General features: G+C 40.7%; 1 long non-coding RNA gene across 1 annotated transcript in view; it reads right to left on the minus strand.

The window, feature by feature from the left end:
• Nucleotides 1-1,614: 1,614 nt before the first annotated feature.
• The window catches only part of LOC129391426 (uncharacterized), a 29,450-nt gene continuing 10,578 nt past the window's right edge, over nt 1,615-20,486 (minus strand). Inside the window, exons 2-3 of the long non-coding RNA XR_008615543.1 lie at nt 10,435-10,526; nt 1,615-4,183 (exon numbers count right to left, since the gene is read on the minus strand). This is a non-coding gene — a long non-coding RNA (uncharacterized lncRNA). The remainder of the gene's footprint in view (nt 4,184-10,434; nt 10,527-20,486) is intronic.

Consider the following 20,486-nt stretch of genomic DNA (forward strand, 5'->3'; position numbering starts at 1 on the left):
GTGAGGTAGGTATAGTTATTATTCACATTTACAGTCAAGGAAACTGAGGTTTAGAGAGGATTAGAAACTTTCCCAGCATCACACAGCTAAAACGTAGTAGAGGAAAAATTTAAATTTAAGTGTCTGACTCCAGAAGTCTCCAACTTAACAACTTTACAACCTAACTCAGCTGAAAAAAAAAAAAAAAAATTCCTTTTCATGAACAAACTCCACTTTGCTTAGAGAGCAGTGGGTGTTACAGGTTCTTTTGACAAACGTTGTTGTTTTGGTTACACTCTTTTCTGCGCTCACTCCGTCCGTCTCTGGGAGCTGAAGTTGACCCCAGCCACCAGAGCTGTCATTTGGGAAATGAAGACCCCAAGTGAGCCTTAGTCCTCAATCTACGGCACGGATCGGCTTTCTTCCTAATTGTCTGGCAGCCTTTCTCTTGGCTCCTTTTAAAGTACAGTCTCCAAGTCTCTTCCAAATGTGGATTTCTCCGTTCTCCAGGGGATGCTCACCTATCATTCAATGGCTGAGCCTGAATAAGCACCTGGTGTGCGGGGGTTTGCTCGAGTGCACATTTAGCGTCAGTCAGGTTCCCAGTGGGCTCGGGACGCGGTACCTCTCACAGCCCAGAAACTTAGCCAGGAGGCCCTCTATCTGGGCCTCTCCAGACCCCACAGTCATGCTCACCTGAGCACCTGGAACAGGAGTCCCTAGTGTCACGTGATAATCGGTGATCACCTTATCACAACTGTTTTAGGTCGCAAAAATGAAGTCTGAGATGACTTCACTGGGGGGTCTCAGTTGGTGTGAAGGCAATCAGCGTTTCAAGATGCACCATCTGGAAAAGTCTCTCATAATATGAATATTGTAAATATTTATTTAAGCTTCCTCTATCCTCCACTGGCATTTCAGAAGCAAGAAAATTGTTCAGACTTTGACACATAGTATTCATAAAATATACTATGGGCAGTGAGAGTGTAAACGTCTCTGCCCTGCCATTAAAGTCTCTGCAGAAACTTCTCTGTGACTGATGGCATTTCAGATTGGAAACGGAGAGTTACGGTATTTAACTAATTTGCCCAAAGGCACACAGTTAGTAAATGACTTGGGAATCAGATGGAACGGAACTTGGTTTAAACCTCAACCCTGATAGTCGTGCAATTTCAGCATGTTGTTTAATGTCTCTAAGCCTTGATTTCTCTATCTGTAGCATGAGGACAGGGTACTGAGATGATTAAATAAGCGGTTCCAAGTTCTGAGCAGAGTGTCTGGCATGGGCTCAATAAATTCAGCTCTGATGGTAATTATTATACTGTTACCTAGATAGTTGTTTTACAACTCTTACCTGTTTTCACAACCATTCCTTCACTTCCTGGCGTCAATGGACAGTAGCTGTGTATGTCCAGTCAGTGCCTATAGCACAATACTTGATGTTTGTTGTATTGGATAAGTGTTTGAATGAATGAATGAATGGATGACAAATGAAAAAAATGATGAGATCATGACACAGGAGATTTTTATTGATTAGTGAATTTCTAAATTGAAATGCTGGGAAAGCTCATTGAAAAAAATCAGAGTCTCAGAAGTGACTACTGAGAGTAAACAGTGATGAACTAGGTTGAAGAAGGTCCTTGGGCAGGAGGGCAGCCAGAGAGCAGAGTCTAACTGACCTGTGCGGGCACCCATACACAAGTGACTGAAGGATAGCAAGCTCTTGCTGGAGGTCTATCGAAATGGTTCTGTATGTAGGTAACTTCTAAACTAGGTGTTTTGCAGGGGATTGGAAAGTCTCTTCCACCCTCCAAAATCTGTCATTAAGGAACGATTCCTTTGGATTAAGTAGTGTTTAGGGTAGTATGATTACAGTTAAAAAAAAAAGAGAGAGAAACCCAAATGTGTATTTAACCACATTGGGAGGGCGTGTATGTACACATGGGGTGGCCCTATTCCATGAGGTCATTCAGGAACCCAGGTTAGTGGAGGTTTGTCAGATCACCCTAGAGATTGTCTCCCTTGCAGTCAGCTGAATGAGGAAAAGTTCGTGGAGAAGAGCTGTCTGGGAGGTGTTCATGGGCCAGACATCAGGTAGCACTTATCATTTCTGTCTCTATTTCATTGGCCAGAACTCATTCACATGGCCACACCTGACCAAGGTGTGTCTGGGAGTCTGGGAAACAAGAGTGCCTGGCTGGCCAACAACTTTCCAGAAACAACTGTGCATTAAGAGGAACAAACATTTGGTGAACAGTGGACCATCTTTGCCATACCTTGTAAGGAGCCAATATCTCTGGGAAGGGCAGTTTAGTGTAAATAAAATTGTCCCCACCAGAGGAATGTCTCCACCTCAATAGGAAGGCTTTACCCCAGAAAAGGTGAGGGAGAAAGGTTCAGAGCTATAAAGCTGAGTGGTGCTGCAGGCTGTGGGAAAGATACCTGGGACCAATCTGTGGTCCTAGGGTCTTAGGCTCTGGGTGTGAGAAGTGGGGCTTTAGGAGAGGATGGGAGAAGTGTAAGATAGAGACAACAAGGTGCTGAAGTCACAGATTTGTGGAGGCTAAAACATGACTGCCCTACAGAGAGGCAACATGGTACTTGTGGGCGGTCTTTCCAGTAAAGCATTTACGAGCCATTTGGAGGCTCCTCTCAGGTGCCCCAAGCTGTGAAGGGAGAATAAGGATCTACTTCCCCCCTCACAGCTTTTCCTCCTCCAAGAAGGCGAGTCAGGCTCATTATGCCTCTAGGTGGATTTTATAGTTCTGGGTTTGAGACTAAAAGTTGCATGTGGCTTTCAAATACTTATTTTATCACACTCCACGATTACTTCCATTATGTGTGGCTAACATTTGAGTCTTTTCAGATTTAGGAGGGATATGAAAGGTTTAAATAAATCCAATATCAGATGTGTCTGGGATTCCATTTCTTGCGTGCACACTGTAAATAAATGCTGATGAAAAATATTTTAGTTCCAAATTCTGCCACCCCAAATCCTACAAATATGCACATTAAAGTCCCATAATCCCATAAAAGCCTTTTTACTTGTAAATAACACTATCTTGTTTTCCATCTCAAATTTCTTCTCCTGTAATTACACAATATTTGGTTTCCCCTTTTTAGTCAATTCAAATTAAAACTTATTTCATTTCGTAATTACAAACATTCATTTTGAGTAAAGACTAATCTGATAGGAATTTGGTTCCAGTGATATTGTAACCCAGACTTGCAATAGCAAGGCAATCCCTCTCCTGACTAATGTCTTGGAATCTCCAGATAAACATTTGCATTTGGAAAGTTTTATCCTTTTCCCTTAAATAATAATGCTTTATTAAGAGCACTGGGTGATTTGATTTTTTTAAAATAATGATTTAAATCAAAGACCTCAAGGTATAAAGAATTTAAAGGGTGAGGCATTTCACCCTCTTACTTTTGGGTGATTTTATAACTCCCATGAGTTCTGGAGTAGAACATTGCTTGGAAAATGTTCATTATTAAGTTCGTTTTTAACCATTTCCTGAAAAAGGAGAAAGAAAATATTCTTTGTCTGGGTATCATGATAGGTGGTAATTTTGAAATATTAGATAAAGTATATGTTATTACTATTCCCAGTATGGATAGAGGGAAAAAAAGAGCATGCTGACTGCACATTTAGGAATGGTTAGGTAATATCTAAGGAAACACAGTGATTATTAACTAAAAAACACATTGAGGAAAAGCCAGTTGGAGTGCTTGCATGATCACTGTTTACGCATTGCAGTGTGAAAACCAGTCCAAAATGTATTGATTTACAATGGTGATTTATCACGGTCTCGCACGGCTCTGCGGGTCGGTGGGTCCAGACCGGCAATTTTTGCTTGTTGGGGTCTTTCATGTGAGTGCAGTCGGAGGCGGAGGCTGGGGGCGTCTGAAGGCCTCATGGCCCACAGGTCCGGCTCTGAGGCTGGAACACCTGAGGGCTGGTTGGGCATCTCTCTCTCCAGCAGCTTCAACAGGTGGCTTCTACACAGTGTGATGGTCTCAGGGTAGTCAGACTTCTTATCTGGCAGCTGATTCCCCCCACAGCGAGTGCTCCAACAGACCGAAGCAGAGTTTGCAAGGCTTTTCCTAATTTGACTTTCAAAGTCCTTTGGGGTCAGTTCTGGCTCATTCTGTGGGTTGTGCGTGAGTCACGGGACAGCCAAGTTCAGTGGGAGGTGACGACCTAAGTTTGTGAAGAGAAGAAGGTGTGGTTCACTGCGGGTCATCTTTGTGGCGCGCCTACCACCATCACCAAGCTGTTGGTGAGCTTGACTGCTCAGCTCTTTTAATTGGTGAAATCATGAGTATTTGTATTCGGAAAGGGTTGAGCCGGTAAGAGCTAGGAGGGAAGGGGGCAGATGGAGGCTCTTTGTTAGGACTACCTCACACTGTTTGAATGGCGCGCGCGTGTGTGTGTGTGTGTGTGTGTGTGTGTGTGTGTGTGTGTGTGTGTGTGTGTGTGTGTGTGTGTGTGTGTTTGGGTGGTATTTTGGATTACTCTGATTACCCCTGCAGTTTGATTTAGGCTGGGGTCAGGACGAGAGCGATATTAAGTGCCTCTGTGACAGGTTCTGTACTACACACTTTAAACATTTAATATCATTGTTATGAGGCTATTAATGTAAAGGTCATATTCAAATCCTTGGTGGCTTTGCCACTTGCAGGCCACAGGACTTGGAACAGGGTAAGTTTCTTAACTTCCCTGGACATCAGTTTTCTCATGTGTGATATATTTGAGGGACTTTTGTTCATGGAGGGAAACACTCAGTTCTTTTTACACTTTTTTAGTGCTCAATTTATTAACCTTATGAATTTATTAATCAATGAGTATTTAAAAATATATAAAAGCTTAAACATTTCTCTCTTTTATGTACTATTTGTACAACGAATACATACAAATTCATGAATTTAACAAGTGATGTTTTTGAAAACATGTAAACAGTGATTACTGATTAAATCTAAGATTTCTAAATATTTAATTAAAATTGTAATTCTAATTTATCATATTCTTGTAAATGTTTTAAACATTTAGAAGACAGACAACACTCATACAATATTAACATGTTTGCAGTACTTATCAGGACCCTCACACCAAAACCTGGTATAAAAATGGTAATATACCTATTTGTTTCTTCATTATCTCTAGTCTTATTCTGTTTATTTTTTCTGTGGCAGACTGACGTTTCCCAAGCTATTGAGGTTGCAGATAGAGGTTGACATTTTTTGCTCCCCGCCCCCTCCCCGCTCAGAGCTCCTAATTCCCTACCCCTGCTTTAATTTTCTGCATAGCACTTTTCATTAACTGATATGCCTATTGTCCTTATTTGTTTATATGCATTTGTACTTATTTGTTTGTCTCTACATCCGTGCATATATTTTTTGCCTGCTTTGTTCACTCCTGTAATCTCCGTGTCCAGAACGGTACCTGGCACATAGGAGTTGCTCACAAAGATTTCTTAAATGAACAGATGATGGATTCTGGATCAGGATGTCAATTAGTTTATGAGATGTGGGTGTCTCTTCCATAGAGATTTGGATTGACTACTCCATTGGGCAGGCTATGATCTAAGTCAGATACCATCCATTTTATGGTGAACTGTTCAAATTATGGGTTTTGACCAGGGTGATAGTTTCTATTCTTCTCGAACCAGCCTTTCTCCTGAATCACATGGATCTGTATCTTATAATTAAGGAATCTTATTTTAGAGTTGCTCTCATTTTAGAGTTGCTTGCTCTGAACGGGAACTAGTTTATGTCAGTCACGTCTAAAACTTTGGGTCAATTTGGTGCCCTGAAGTGGCAAGTGTCTTTCTCATTGAACATTATGACCTATAATATTAAAACCTACATCACAGGGTTGAAAGGATTAAATGGGACAATCCACGTAAGGTGAATAGAACCATGCCTGGCACGTGTTAAACTCTCAATGTTATTATTTTTATTAATAAGGCTATTTTCAGTTATTCTTGCTAAAAAGAGAGCCATTTGTTTTCTTATAGGTGTTTATGAGGAATTCCTTTGTCCCAGTTTGAATGACAGGATAGGTGCATTGTATATTTGCACCTATAGAACCAAGCCCCATGTCTCTCGCAACTGATGCTAAGCAACTGTAAGAAAATGAAAGGTGAATGAATCCTAGAGCAATAAAGAGGTGTCTGTTCCCAGCTTTCCCTTCCCCTCTGCACAGCTCCTTGACCTACAGATTACGGGAGCACAAATGCAGAAAGGACTAACATTTGTTGGCACATAGCATGTGCCATGAATTTTGCTGGGTGATATAGAATCATTACTTATTTATTCCAACCAACAGTCCACTGAGATCTGAGGGATTTAAAAAAAAATCAGTTTTTTACATGCATTTTATGGATATGAAACTGAGGCTTAGAAAGGTAAAGTCACATAGCTGGCAAGTATCAGAACAAGAATTAGAATCACATATGACGGACTCCAGACTGATTTTTTTTTTTTCCCATTATACGTTTTTGAAAGGAGAGGACAACATGAAGAACATGATAATGGCTTCTTATGGTTCTTATGGTTTTGTCAGTTGAATTATCTTTTTAATCCCATTCCATAAGAGTTTATTACTGAGCCTCTACTCAACTCTTATTGGATAAATTTTCCAAATGAAAACTTGCATCCAGTATGGCCAGATACCTAATGTCAATCAAATACATGGATGCTAATGACATTTACTTGTGGAATTGACAGTGAAGTTATTTAAATATAATAATAGTCTCTTATGCTAACATATAATTTTGTTAGTATTTCAAGAAGATAAAGTCCTAGAAATGGAAGTCATAAGTACACATTTTAAATTTAAATGGATATTGTAAAATTACCCTCAAAAATGATTTGAATAATTTACACCTCAAAATGTTTTTGCTTATATAGATGTCCCCAGCTTTTAATGTTCCTACCAATATTTTCGGCAAATACTGCTTTAATGTGCATTAATTTGTTCATGAGGTTGGGTCCTATTTTTATTTGTTTAGTAGCTGTACAATTTCATGTGTTCCATGAATTCTTGTTCATATTTTTTTTGCCCGTTGTTATATTGAGATTTTTTTATTAATCATTTGTAGTTTTTTTGTACAGAGATATTAACCCTGATCATTATCTGTGTTACAAATATTTTTTGTATATTCTGTCATTTGTCTCTCAACTTTGACCACAGAATCCATTTTCCTAGCAAAATTATTTTGTAAATGTCATCTCAAAAGAGAATGTAACACTACCAAATGTAAAATAGATAGCTAGTGGGAAGCAGCCACATAGCACAGGGAGATCAGCTCGGGGCTTTGTGACCTCCTAGAGGGGTGGTATAGGGAGGGTGGGAGGGAGACGCAAGAGGGAGGAGATATGGGGATATATGTATATGTATAGCTGATTCACTTTGTTATACAGCAGAAACTAACACACTATTGTAAAGCAATTACACTCCAAAAAAGATGTTAAAAAAAAAAAGAGAGAATGTAATCTGTTATGAATGTTCATTGGATAATAACAGTATTAAATAAATATGTTTAATGTGTAAAGTAATAGTCACAGAACTAAATTATCTTCTGGAACAAATACCTAATTCAGTATATTAGGAGTGCTCACCGTGGAAGACATAACAATATAATTTTTCATCTGCCAAAAAGATAGCACTATATTATAAACAGCAAAATAATTTGTGGAGAAATACACCTCAAAATAGAATGAAGACAGAACTACTTTAGATGGTAATAAAATATGCTTAGCTTCTGGAATTGATATATAAGGGGAAAAATAGAGTACAAAGGAAAATCCTCCCTTAGTGGCTCAAAAAACCCCATTCCAAGAAAATCTTCCCCGCTGCCAAACAAACCTATAGGACAATCTCCTTTTACGTGGGCGTGAGTCCTTCCACCCTGTCTTTTGTCACCACGGGCCCAGGGGGGATAATTACTAAGCAATGTGATTGAGTGGCAGTAGTGGGATAACAGGAATAGTCTTGGCTCTACCATTTATTATCTGTATAGACTTTAACAGTTAACTCCTCAGCCTCAGTTTTCCTCCCTGTAAAATGGGAATAAGAATGCCTACTCACAGGGTGATTGTGAAGATTAACATGGGATAAGATATATAAAACTGTTTTAAAACTCAGACATTGCTATAAATCATAAGTTATTTGATCTGATAATTCATTTTAACATCATTTTCCAATAAAGAATAAATCAATCAATTCAGGTACCTTTTACTGAGGAAAAGAGGTATGGGAAGAAAAGAAGACATGAGTTCTGCTTTAATCAGCCTTCAAATCTAATAATTATACTTTACATTTATATAACACCTCAGAGTTTACAAAGTGCTTTCACTCACTGTATTATTTATCCATTCATCCATTCAATCATGGAACTGGAGGATGGAGTCCTTGACCTCATGGTTAGAGAAGAAACGAATACACAGAAGAGCGAACAAAATGTGTACAAGTTATAGTACTTGCTGTGGAGGAACTGAGCATAGGGCAGGATGGAGAGTGACAGGTATGGTGTGGGCATGACATATATCTTCAGAGGGTGGTTGGAGAATGTCTCTCTGAGGCAGTTGCAGGCAAGGCATTCTAAGGTCCTGGATCAGGAAAGAGTTTAGCACTTTCCAAGAGCAGAACAAACCAGGGAGGTGTGTCCCAGAGACAGAAAGTGCCTTGAGCTTTAGGACAGAGAGACAGCATGTATAATAGCTGGATCCTGGAGGGCTCCCTAGGCTGCTCTGAGAGGTTTGGACTTTATTCTAAGTGCAGTGCAAAACCACTGGAGGCTTTTAAACCAGAGAATTTCCAAATGTTGAGAAGATCACTTTACTGAGAGTGGATTGGAGCGGGTAAGAATGGAGGTGGGGAAACCACTAAGGAGGCTGTTGGATTAATCAGGGGAGAAAGAATCTATACTTAATTATGACCAGTGGAATTTATTAGACTAGAGCAGACACATAAACTCTTCACCAGCCTAACTTCATCTTGTCTGTCAGAGGGGTTCAGAGGAGGAGATGTGATTTCACCCAGTTCTAGGACAATGATGCTCTTCATTTCAGTGGCTTTGAGAGTTGAATGTAAATGACCATGGCAGGCCAAGTGATTGTATTGCAGATTTATTTCAGCTGAACTGCCTTTGATTTATCCATATTGAACATCTGCAGTTTTGGATTCTGTATTAATTTGCTGGGGTTACCACAGCCAAGTACCATAGACTGGGTGGCTTAAACAACAGAGATTCATTTACTTACAACTCTGGAAGCTGGAAGTCTGAGATCAAAATATTAGCAGGTAGCTGTCATCTGAGGCCTCTCTCCTTGGCTTTTAGATGGCCATCTCCTCCCTGTGTCTTCGCATGGTCTTCCCTCTACTTGCGCCTGTGTCCTGATATCCTCTTTTTATAAGGAGACCAGTCATAAGGGTTTATGTCCACCCTAATGACCTCATTTTTATTTATTTACCTCTTTAAAGACCCTATCTCCAAATACAGTCATGTTCTGAGGTACTGGGGGCTGGGACTTCAACATATACATTTTGGAGGGGGCATAATTGAGCCCATAACAGATTCTAAGATGACATCTGTGTTTGGGGAATCAGTCATGGTAATGAAAATCAGGATCTAGTTAACTTTTTTCTGGCATGTGCTGAAATGGTTGCATTTCTCCTAAGTCTTAAAGAAAAAGACGTGGTTTCCTTTTATAATTAGTGCCAACTGTGATGACTTAAATACCTCCTCAAAGGATTGTTTAGCACATTCACTAAGTCTCAGTTAGACCACCAGGTTACCTCTTGTTAATATTCATGTGATCTGTGCTCTTTCTTCAAGAATAATATTTTAACTTCTCTTCACCTGGGTAAATTTTCAGGAAAAATGCAATGAAAACAAACATGAGCTACTGTTGATACTCTGAATTTGACAATTGCATGCTTTCCCCACTCTCTCTGTGATACCTAATTGTGAGAGTCAATTTCCATGCACACTTGTAGCTGTGGTGCTCGGAGGCACCACTTCCTTGGCTGAAGCAACCGAGACCAAGCTGCAAGTTGTTCAAATGGGATGAGCACTGCTGTCCCTGGACACAGCTTAAGCTCATGAAAAGATGAAACGGTGGGGAAGAGGTGGTCAGTGTGAGAAGTGGCCCTGGTTGGTGAAGGATAGGGAAAGCTCGGTAGTCTTCCTGCGGGTACTCTCTGGCCCCATGGCTACACGCTCACTCACCGGCAGCAGTTTGAGCTTTTCTTACCCTTGCTTAAGGAGAGAGGTTTATTGCTGTATGGAGTTCAGTTGATACTTTGATATTAAAGTGTCTCGTGCAAATTTTTCATGAGCTTGTTACAAAGCTTTGAGACTAACAAGGTACATGAATGTTTTCCATTCTATGTGTAATACTGAATCCCAACCCATGAAAAAGCTCTCCATCTCTCATGTGAATTACCATGATCAGAACCAGGAATGGCTATTGGCAACTTCAGGAATCCAATTCTGAAGCCAGAGGGTTCTTCTCGAGTTTTGCTGTTGGACCAAGACCTGTGGTGTTGGAAAGATGCATAGATGAAATGGTCTTACCTTTTCATCAGAGAATTTCATCTGTTTACTTCTGAAGTCCTTGGGGACTTTGGCTAAGCAGAAAGAAAACTAGCTTTGGACTCAGACATGGGCTGGATAACTATTAATTGTGTGACCTCTCTGAGCCTCAATTTTCATACTTGAAAATAGGAATAATAACTCTTCTGTGGCTTGGGTCCTAGAAGAGCTTAATAAATACTTGTAGGCAGAATGACTGTTTTCTTTCTTACCTCAGATCAGCCTACCTCTATCCCTTTATCATTTTGTCTTTATGAAAAGCACTTCTGCTTTCATAACCTCCAAACTGTTGAGCTTAACAGACTGTCCTTGACACATTCCATATCATACCTATCAGTCTTCCTGTCCCTGTTGTCTACACTGTCACTTAACTTTTGGAAATAGCTTGGTCATTGTATTTAGACAAGAACTCTATTCAAATGCTGGCTCTGCTACTACAAGCTGTGTGAACTTGGACAAATTCCTAAACTTCTCTGAGCCTCAGGTTTCTCATCTGTAAAATAAAAATAATAAGTAAATGACAACATTGCAGAAGTATTGGATTAAGTAAAAAGAATATGTTTAGAGCACTTAGCACTTAGAGTTCTGGGCATATATTAGTGCTCAATTAATGGTAGTTATTATTATTGATTCTAATGTAGTGTAAATAAAAGCCCCTAAGATAATATCTAGCATAGAGTAATGCTCAGTAAGTGGTAGTAATGGCTGATATTTTTATTATTTTTGTTGGTACAGGAACCCTTCAGAACTTAACCTAAATCTTCCACCTATGCCTATACCTTTAAAGGAGCCTGACTTAACCCAGCCTGAGTAGCTGACACCCAATAAAAATGAGCCTTTAACCCACAACTCCAATGTCAGCAGTTGCCATGTACTCATTTTCATCTTCCACTTTGCTCCTGCATATCTGCTCTGGTCCTTGTCTTCTGGATTCTGGTTTCTCGGTTTGGCCTTGCTCACCCAGCTCTGTACTCATCCCTAAGACCTGGTGGCCTACCTATCCTGCTGTCTTAACTTGGGGACTCTCTGAACACGGCTCACCTCATCTTCTGCCTTCCCTGTGCCATCCCCAGATTTCTGCTTTTCCCTGGCTTCTGCTGGGCTCTGGGATTCCCATGGGGGCCTTGGACAAAATCTACCATGGTCTAGGTTTGGTCATTAGGAAGTCCTTGATCAAATTGCCTTCTTATTATCTCAAAATGTCTATTTGGCATGAAATTCCATCTTGGATCCTAAAATCTGCTCCATAGGTAATGTCTCTTCTTTTCTACTAGATTACTTGGCTTGTAAGACGCTTCTAAGATTAATTCACCTTTTTCCCCAGGGTGAGAAATCTTCCAGCAGTCTCCTGTTCTCATAGTATTGGCAATATTTTGTCCATTCTGACCCTGTCACTCTCTGGCCCCTATTTTTAGGAAGGTCGCTTTACAGGGCCTGGCCTAACGATTAGGAGGATCATTAGTCCAGTGGGTAGGGGGCACACTGAAACATGTTTGGTAGAGCTGCTCTGGGTCTGTGCCAAAATGTCTAGGAGGAGAGACCACGGTTCTTGCCAAAACCCTGAGTTCCACAGCTGGGCCATGAATTCCCCTAGTTAAAGGGTTTAGCCAGCCCTAATTTTAATTAGAAAGTTTGATCATACAGTTGCTTGTTGCCTAAGCTATGTCTTACCAGAATTCAACAGACTTCCAAAACCTACTGCTAAGGCCTATTTAATACACACACTTCAGCCAATTCTTATCAAAATATGCTCAATAACTAAACAGGCAGCTTTAGCTTTCTAAACTGTGACCTTCCTCTCCTACAGAGGCTTCCTGAAAACAATTAGTAAACTGTGGTCATGCTGTTTGTGCCTCATGGGATCTGATTTTTATTCCATACAGAGAAGTGGACACATAGAAAGCTTAAAAAGAAAGCACACACACATTTCAGTAAAAACAACCCAACATTTATTTCAGGGTTGTTTCACCAGGCAAAAAGGCTGCCTTTTAGCTGCTTCGATGCTTTCTGAAACCTTTCAAGCTACAAGGAGAGTGATTCTGGTTTGTGTGGCTAAAACGCGAGAGAGGATGATTGATTTCATTAGCCAGGGAGGAGTGATAATACGCTGCAATACTTCTCCAGTTATTGGGCACTTTATATTAATAACTGACGATGGCTGGAGTGTTTAGGTGTATATTTCAAACTCAGTGTAAAATACAATGCCATTAAGAATTTAAACACGTTCTAACTTAATTATGGCCAAGAGCTGGTTTGAAGTGATCCCATGGTTTTGTTGGCTAATTTCAACGTTGCAAGTTTCAAATATGGAAAGAGTTATTTTTTTTTTACTCTTTGCTCCTTTTATTCTGGATTGTTAAAAAAACCGTAGTCATTCTAAAGAGCACACATTTGGAAAATGAAGTGCAATTGAAGTTATGGAAAATTCTAGTTTTCTTCAGTAGTATTTTGTTTTCCATTTTGAAATGTGCCAAATTTTTTCTTGCCCATGACGTATTGATTACTCATAAGTTCTTTTTACCTCCTTTTTGTCCTTAAATGACTTTTCCATTTCTCAAATACCTAAAATCTTGTCATATAATTTTTCTGTCATGGCCTAAAATGGAACCATCCAAGTCAACTTGGGATATGACAAATAGAGATGACTTCTTGAGTCCTGTTTCTTTGGGGGTCCCTGTGCAGTGATTTAGCCAGGCAACTACAAGGGAGGGGGAAGGAGTTAGCACAGGACAACTGGTAATGAATAGTATTTGGGCTCATGGGATAAACTCAATCACATAAGACTATTTCTACCCTGTCCTACAGCTCCAGTGTTCTTCCACATATTCGTTAAGCTAATGCCTTTGGGTGGCCTTTGATAATCAATTTAAGTAGACCTAGATAAGCTACTATTTTAAAAAATAAGGTGGCAGCACTACTTACAATAGCCAAGACATGGAAACAACCTAAATGTCCATTGACAGATGAATGGTTAAAGAAGAGGTGGTATATATATACAATAGAATATTACTCAGCCATAAAAAAGAATGGAATAATGCCACTTGTGGCTACATGGATGGACCCAGAGATTATCATACTGAGGGAAGTAAGTCAGAAAGAGAAAGACAAATACCATATGATATCACTTATATGTGGAATCTAAATATGACACAAATGAGCTTATCTATGAAACAGAAACAGACTCACAGACATAGAGAACGGACTTGTGGTTGCCTAGGGGGAGGTTGCCAAGGTGTGGGGGGGATGGATTGGGAGTTTTGGACTAGCAGGTGCAAACTATTATACATAGAATGGATAAACAACAAGGTCCTATTGTATAGCACAGGGAACTGTATTCAGCATCTTGTAATAAACCATAATGGAAAAGAATAAAAAAAAAATAAGGTGGAGGAGACGAGGCTCCTCACTGAGTGATTTTCCTGGAATCTGAATGCTCTGAATCTGTTGACCACGACTCTTCAACTTTTAGGAATGAGCTTAATTATCAGTGACCTCTGGGGAGCTGGTGGAATGTATGAATCTAACGCCTATTCCCAGCTTGTAGACTTGCCAGCCCCCTTTAGAGCCAATTGTCATTGGATCCCCTGCCATCTCCAGCCATGGGGACCTTGAAATCTCCAGATATGGTAGACTGTAGGCTCCCTAATTGTAAATCTGGGGTCTCTGAGTCCTCTAAAACTTTCAATTGGTAGACAACAACAGGTTAATAGACTTCTTTCCCCCAGGGTGTGTCCTAATAATTTTCTGTTATAATATTTAATTTAGAAAAATATTTACTATTTAATTTGGAAAAGGAACAAGTGCACCAATCCATTTTTCTTATACAAATTACAGAATGAAAAACAAACTTGGTTGGGATAAGATGACGAAAGAATCCAAAGGATTCAGATATCGTTTTAGGGGGACAGTAGAGTTAGCTTTTTGGATTTATAATTTTAAAAAATATATATGTCAAAAGATGCAGGGTTTGGGGGAATCTTTCTTGCTTTGATGGTTTTGAGTGGCAAGGAATCATTTTCAGGAAGTATTTAATCAAAAGGACTGTCCCTTAGGAAAGGAGGATTTCTGTCTTTAGTCCTTTGCTGCCCTCTCATTTCAGATGTTCCCCTCTGTCTTGCCTGCCCTAGGGGATGAGGGCTGGACACTGCACACGTGGCAGGCCGCCTAGGACTGCTGAAAAGGCCTGTAATATTTTTGCCAAATTATTTTTCCAAAATCCACAAATAATAAGATAAAAATACTAAGTTTATATTTAAGACTTACTTATTGTTATGTCTCCCTACCCCATTAGGCTGTGAGAGCCCTTCAAAGACAGAGGTTATGAGCTAGTGCCTGACTTGCAGCAAGCTCACAGTCAATATTGAATAATTGAATTAATAAATGACTTGGATTTAAATGAGAGATACTTGAACCATATGAAACTGCCCACACATGAAGTTACAATGCTGGTGGAGAGAGGTCAGTACCCGTGAGTCATGCAAGGTAGAACTAGACCAGGTGTATTCCTATAGGATGCTACCCATTACTCGTCTGTATTTTAGCTATTTGTATTGTTAATGTATATGATATTTTATCTTCTGACTTTTTCCTGGTTAACCACTTATTATAAATATTTTTATAATAAGCGGTTATGGCTTCAAAGCCCTCATGTTTTATTTTTAATAGATGAGTACTATTCCATTGGCTTGTTATAGGATTCTTTTCTTAAACTTTATGTCCTGTTGAATTACTGGTGTGAGATTATTGACTAAAGGGAAATGGACATTGTGGTGACTTTTGCTATTAATTGCCTTATTGTGATAAAAACAAAAAAGCTAGCACAAATTTACATGGCCATCAGTGTAGAGAAGTGAATGAATTTCCAATCTGAGTCTACCAGCAACCTCTCCCAGACCCACTTTGAAAATACAACCTCCCACATTGTACACTCCCCTCACCACAAACACCCACAGCCATTTCCTGAGGCTTGCCTCTATAGGACACCAAAAAATTCAGGGGGAAGGAAAAATGCTCCAAATGGTTCCCAGATGTCTGGATGTGTGGCATAATTGGGCATTGAAACGATTGAGTTTTCATTTTCCAATGAGATATTTTGGTAACAAGCAAACACCATCTTAATATAGTAAGTAAATTTCTCCCCGCCACCCCAAATAGACTTAAATTCATAAAGTATTTAATGAACACATACTACATGCCAGGTACAATAGTGGGGATTCTGGAGCCGATATGAAGAAGTTTAGGCTTTGATGAAGGGTAAAATAAGGATGCATTTTTCTGTTTGGGCAAAGGTCTTATAGCAGTTACTTATGCTTTCAATGGAGGAGATTGTATTTCTCACACAACTCTTTAATTTGCAAATTTAGTATAATAATTACACTCTGGACAATATGTCACTTGTCTACCAAGATGTTTTTCACAAGTCAGAGGAGAGAAAATGGAGACACAGACGGGTACACCTAAGCGCCTCAGGAGAGGGTGAGACAGGATGTGCTGCCCTTTCCCAGGACCCCATCCTTCATCCTTTGGACTGAGAGAATAGAGAGACTCTTGTCCTGCTGCTGTGGACTCAGATGGAAGAGATACAGAGGAAGACCATACCCACAGAATCGCCCAGTTGGTGTGGTCTTTAAGAAGTCTGATTGTTTCAATCACATAATCTCAGTGGTAGGGGCAGACCTAGGATGAGTTAATCAATTAATTTTCAGTGCTACTCTGAAAGAGGCATGGTTGCAGGTGCTAGGGGATACACATGTCTGTACCTCCCACACAATGCTTTAGGTAGGTGACTGCTTGGAAAGGTCTGCAGGGAAGGATCTGATTTGAATATAGGACCTCCAAGTGATAAGATGCTTTAAGATTAAGTAGTCTATTATACTTTTTTCAGGATGAAAAGTCAGTGACTCAAAGGAGGAAAGTGATTTGCTCAAAGTGACACAGTTCGTTGATGTCAGGAAAACAAGGAAAACACAGTCCTTCCCGCTTTTGGTCTCCTAGGCTCCTGTTTTCTTCTCCACTGTCCAATATTCCATGTTCATTTCCTAGGGAGGCAAAGGCAGTGAATAGAGGAGAAGACGTGTATGACTATCTGGAGCTCATTCATGACTGAGTAACCACTCTTTCCCAGATTCCAGTCCTGTAGTAGGCTGTGGAAATGGCCACACCTCCTCATCCCTTCCTGTATCCATACTGTTTACTATGCAACTTCACAGCTCCTCCTAGTAAGAGGTGGGATCCATTTCCACACTCCTTGAATTTGGGCTGGCGCCATGACTGGCTTTGGCTAATAGAGGTGGGCTGAGTCTCAAAGTGCCAGTACTGAACTTAAGCCTCAAAGGTTTATGTGCTTCTCTTCTTTCTTGGAAACATCTTGAAAATTGGCCTGGGCTAGCTGTGGAAGATGGAAACTGCATGGCCCAGTCACCCCCATCATCCCTGGTGACAACTAGACAACTCTCAGCCCTGTGACCGATGCTATCCTAGACTAGTGCCCCTCTCCCACCCCCAATACACACACACCCGCCACCTGGCCGCAGACATATGAACAAGCCCAGAAGAAGTCAGCCACCACATCTGCCCCAGGTCAGCTAAACTGCCCAGCTGGGCAAAGATAAATGCTCAGATTTATGCCAACGAGTTTGGGGTGGTTTGTTACTCAACGATAATAATGATACAACTGTAATGGTGTCTAGTCATGTGATCCTGCCTTTGCTCTGGAATTCTAAGCTGCGTGTTTCCCAAGTCTCTGCCACCTGAGTTCCAGGAAGTGTCTGGAACACTTTCATCCTGGCTCAGCCAGTCTAGATTTACGCTGAGCCCAGAGCAAGCTCTCAAATGCACAAAACCTATGGCACCAACAGGGGTATTGCCCTGGTGAGGCCCCCTCAGAGGGAGCTTGTAGGAGGATGAGGTTAGTGGCACTGGGGACTAGGAGGAAGCCAGGGGGTGTGGAGTCTCTGGAGCTGTGATTCACCGAACCCTTGCCTGGGGCATCCCCCGTGGACACCAAAGGTCTGGCTTACTTAATGCTAGAGATGAAGCTTGCTGTGGACTGAATTGTGTCCCCTCAAAATTCATCTGTTGAAGGCCCAATCCCCTGTATGATGGTATTTGGAGCTGGGGCCTTTGGAAGGTAATCGGGTTTAGATGAGGTCATGAGGGTAGGATCCTCATAATAGGATCAGTGCTCCTATAAGAGACAACAGACAGCCGCGTCTCGCTCTCTCTCTCTCTCTGTTTTCCTCCCTCCCTGCAATGTGAAGATACAGCGAGAAGGCTGCCATCTGCAAGTCAGGGAGATAGTTCTCATCAGAACCCAACCCTGCTGGCGCCCTGATCCAGGATTTCCAGCCTCCAAAACTATGAGATAATACGTTTCTGTTGTTTAAGCCACCCAGTCTAGGGTATTTGGGATGGCAGCCCCAAACTAATACACAGCTGTTGCTAGTTAGACAGATGTTTGGCATTGCTTCAGGGGAAAATAATCTGAATGATTAAATGAATTTTTCATTCCAGGTGTTTTGGCAATGTGAAGATGTGGCCAGCATGTGCTTGTGGGGTGACCCCGTGGCTATCCTGGGGAGTGGCTTCATGGACAAAGGGGGAAATTCTGGGAGGGGCCGGGGGAAGCTTCCTTCTCTTCCGTATCAGGGAAGCACGTGTTCGTTTTCGGAAAGGGAGCACCAGAACTCCATAGGCGAGCTTTTTGTCCGTGGAGCTTTATGAAATATATCCAGCCCCCTCCCTTTAGCTACAAACAGACTACATTAAACAAGCCTGCCTGCTGATTTGCCATTGTCCTCCTCTTCTGTTCGCTTTGTTGGTAGCCACTACTGAATTTGTGGTTGAAAATTGTAAGAAGCAAATTCTGGGCAAGGTCAAATGACTGAGCAAAAGAATGTCAAAAGATGAAAGTAGGTGACTGGTGCTTGTACTGAAAAGGATCCCCAGTACCGATTATACAATGATAAAAGGCATGTCTTAATGAATAAATGTTAAATAAATGCATACATGTAAATTGAGCTCCCCAAACCAAAAATTCTGTTAATAACGATTCTAACTTTCTCACATGTGACTCAGAGAATCGGGTTTGCTGACCACGTAGTGGGGAATTCTCTAGTGCAAGTGGGCACACTTTCTATAAACACTAGATAGTACATATTTTTGGTTTTGCCAGCCACAAATGCTGCAAGTACTCAACGTTGCTGTTGTCCCATGAAAGCAGCCTTAGGCAACACTTAAAAGAATGTGTTTATTTATCCAAAGAGGTGACTGACCAGATTTGGCTCATGGACCATGGTTTGCCAATGTTTACTCTTCTGGGTTCAGTGAATCAATGTTTCTAAGGTGCTTTAAGCAGTGCCTGGAATATGATAATGACTTTGAAATTGGCAGCAGGAGCTAAGCACTAAGAGGAAATGGGTTCGTGTATAGAGAATATGAGAGTCAGTCAAATGAAAATAAGGGCGGAGGTCAGTTGAGGGGATGTACACACAGCCCCAGCACTTGGCAGAGAATTGCCTTGGAGATTGTGTGTCTTACTCAGTTCAGGCTGCTGTAACAAAGTACCACAGACTGGGTGGCTTATGAACAGTAGAATTTTTTTTCTCACAGTTCTGGAGGCTGAAAGTCTGAGATTGGGGTGCCAGCAAGATCAGGGAGGGAACCTCTTCCAGGTTGCAGATGGCCAAATTCTCTCTTTGTCCTTACATGGCAGAAAGAGGGCTAGAGAACTGTCTGGGGTCCCTTTTATAAGAGCACTAATCCCATTTATGAGGGCTCTACCCTCATAACCAAAGGCTTCACCTCTTAATACCATTCCATTAAGAGTTAGGATTTCAGCATCTGAATTTCAGGGGGATACAGACATTCAGTCCATTGTTGTGATTTTCTTGCTGTACCAGGAAATTAACATGCCATGTTCCATCTTGGAGTAGGCCCTGCTACCTTTCCCTTCTACATCAGCTTTATGAACCAACAGTTTACAGATATTCTGCCTGCATAAGCTACCTTGATATCCTGTACCCCACAGTATCCAGCAGAATAAGAGGTTATCGCTGTGACAAGACAAAGCAAACAATACTCTGAACCCCAAGGCAATGTGTCATCTTGCATGATCCAGACTAAGTGCCCATGCTAAGAACATTCCTACATGACTTACAAATCTTTTCACTCAATGCTGGTTGCATTGGCTTTTCTATTGCTATATTAGCTTAGTGCAGGTGTGTGAAAAGATTTGAGCATGATGAATCGTTTCTGCAAGAGCCAAAAAGGTAAATGATGAAAGTATTGGATAGAAAACATGTTAACAAGGTATTTTATATTCGCTCCAAGGAGCTAGATCAATTACTATGATGTGTTACATGTTCAGAAGTCAGGAAATTCTAAATTATGGTTCCCAGTATGAACGTAACTCAGACCCTTTGCACATGCAGTATTTTATATGACTGTATATGGTGTTAACTTTAATGCTTTAACATCTATGCTTAATGTGGCAACTATAAATTTGAATTTCTTGACTTCAGAGGTTATAACATTTAACCATACAGCCGCATTGATGTACTTATTGCATTCAAATATTTTTTGGTATAATATTATGACAGATCAACCCCCCATATGGATGGGTCTGGCCTTTTTTGTTATCATGCAAAAAAAAAAAAAAAAAAGAGTGTTGCCTGCCACTGTTTAGCTCTGTGGCCTCTCTAGGTCATTTGAACTAAGTGGGATGTGACTGAACAATTTTTACTTTCTGGTGGTTTCTACACCAAATCACATCTTGAGGAAGAAGGATTTTCTGAACATTGTTGTGCCATTTATTTCAGGAGGTTTGGTTACCCTAGAGATGGTGTGGGAAATGTAAGAAAAGTTCAGAGTTTACTCCCAGGCTGTAATTCACATTGTAATAAC

Source organism: Physeter macrocephalus, chromosome 2, assembly GCF_002837175.3.
Source record: "Physeter macrocephalus isolate SW-GA chromosome 2, ASM283717v5, whole genome shotgun sequence".
In the NCBI taxonomy this organism is placed as follows: Eukaryota; Metazoa; Chordata; class Mammalia; order Artiodactyla; family Physeteridae; genus Physeter; species Physeter macrocephalus.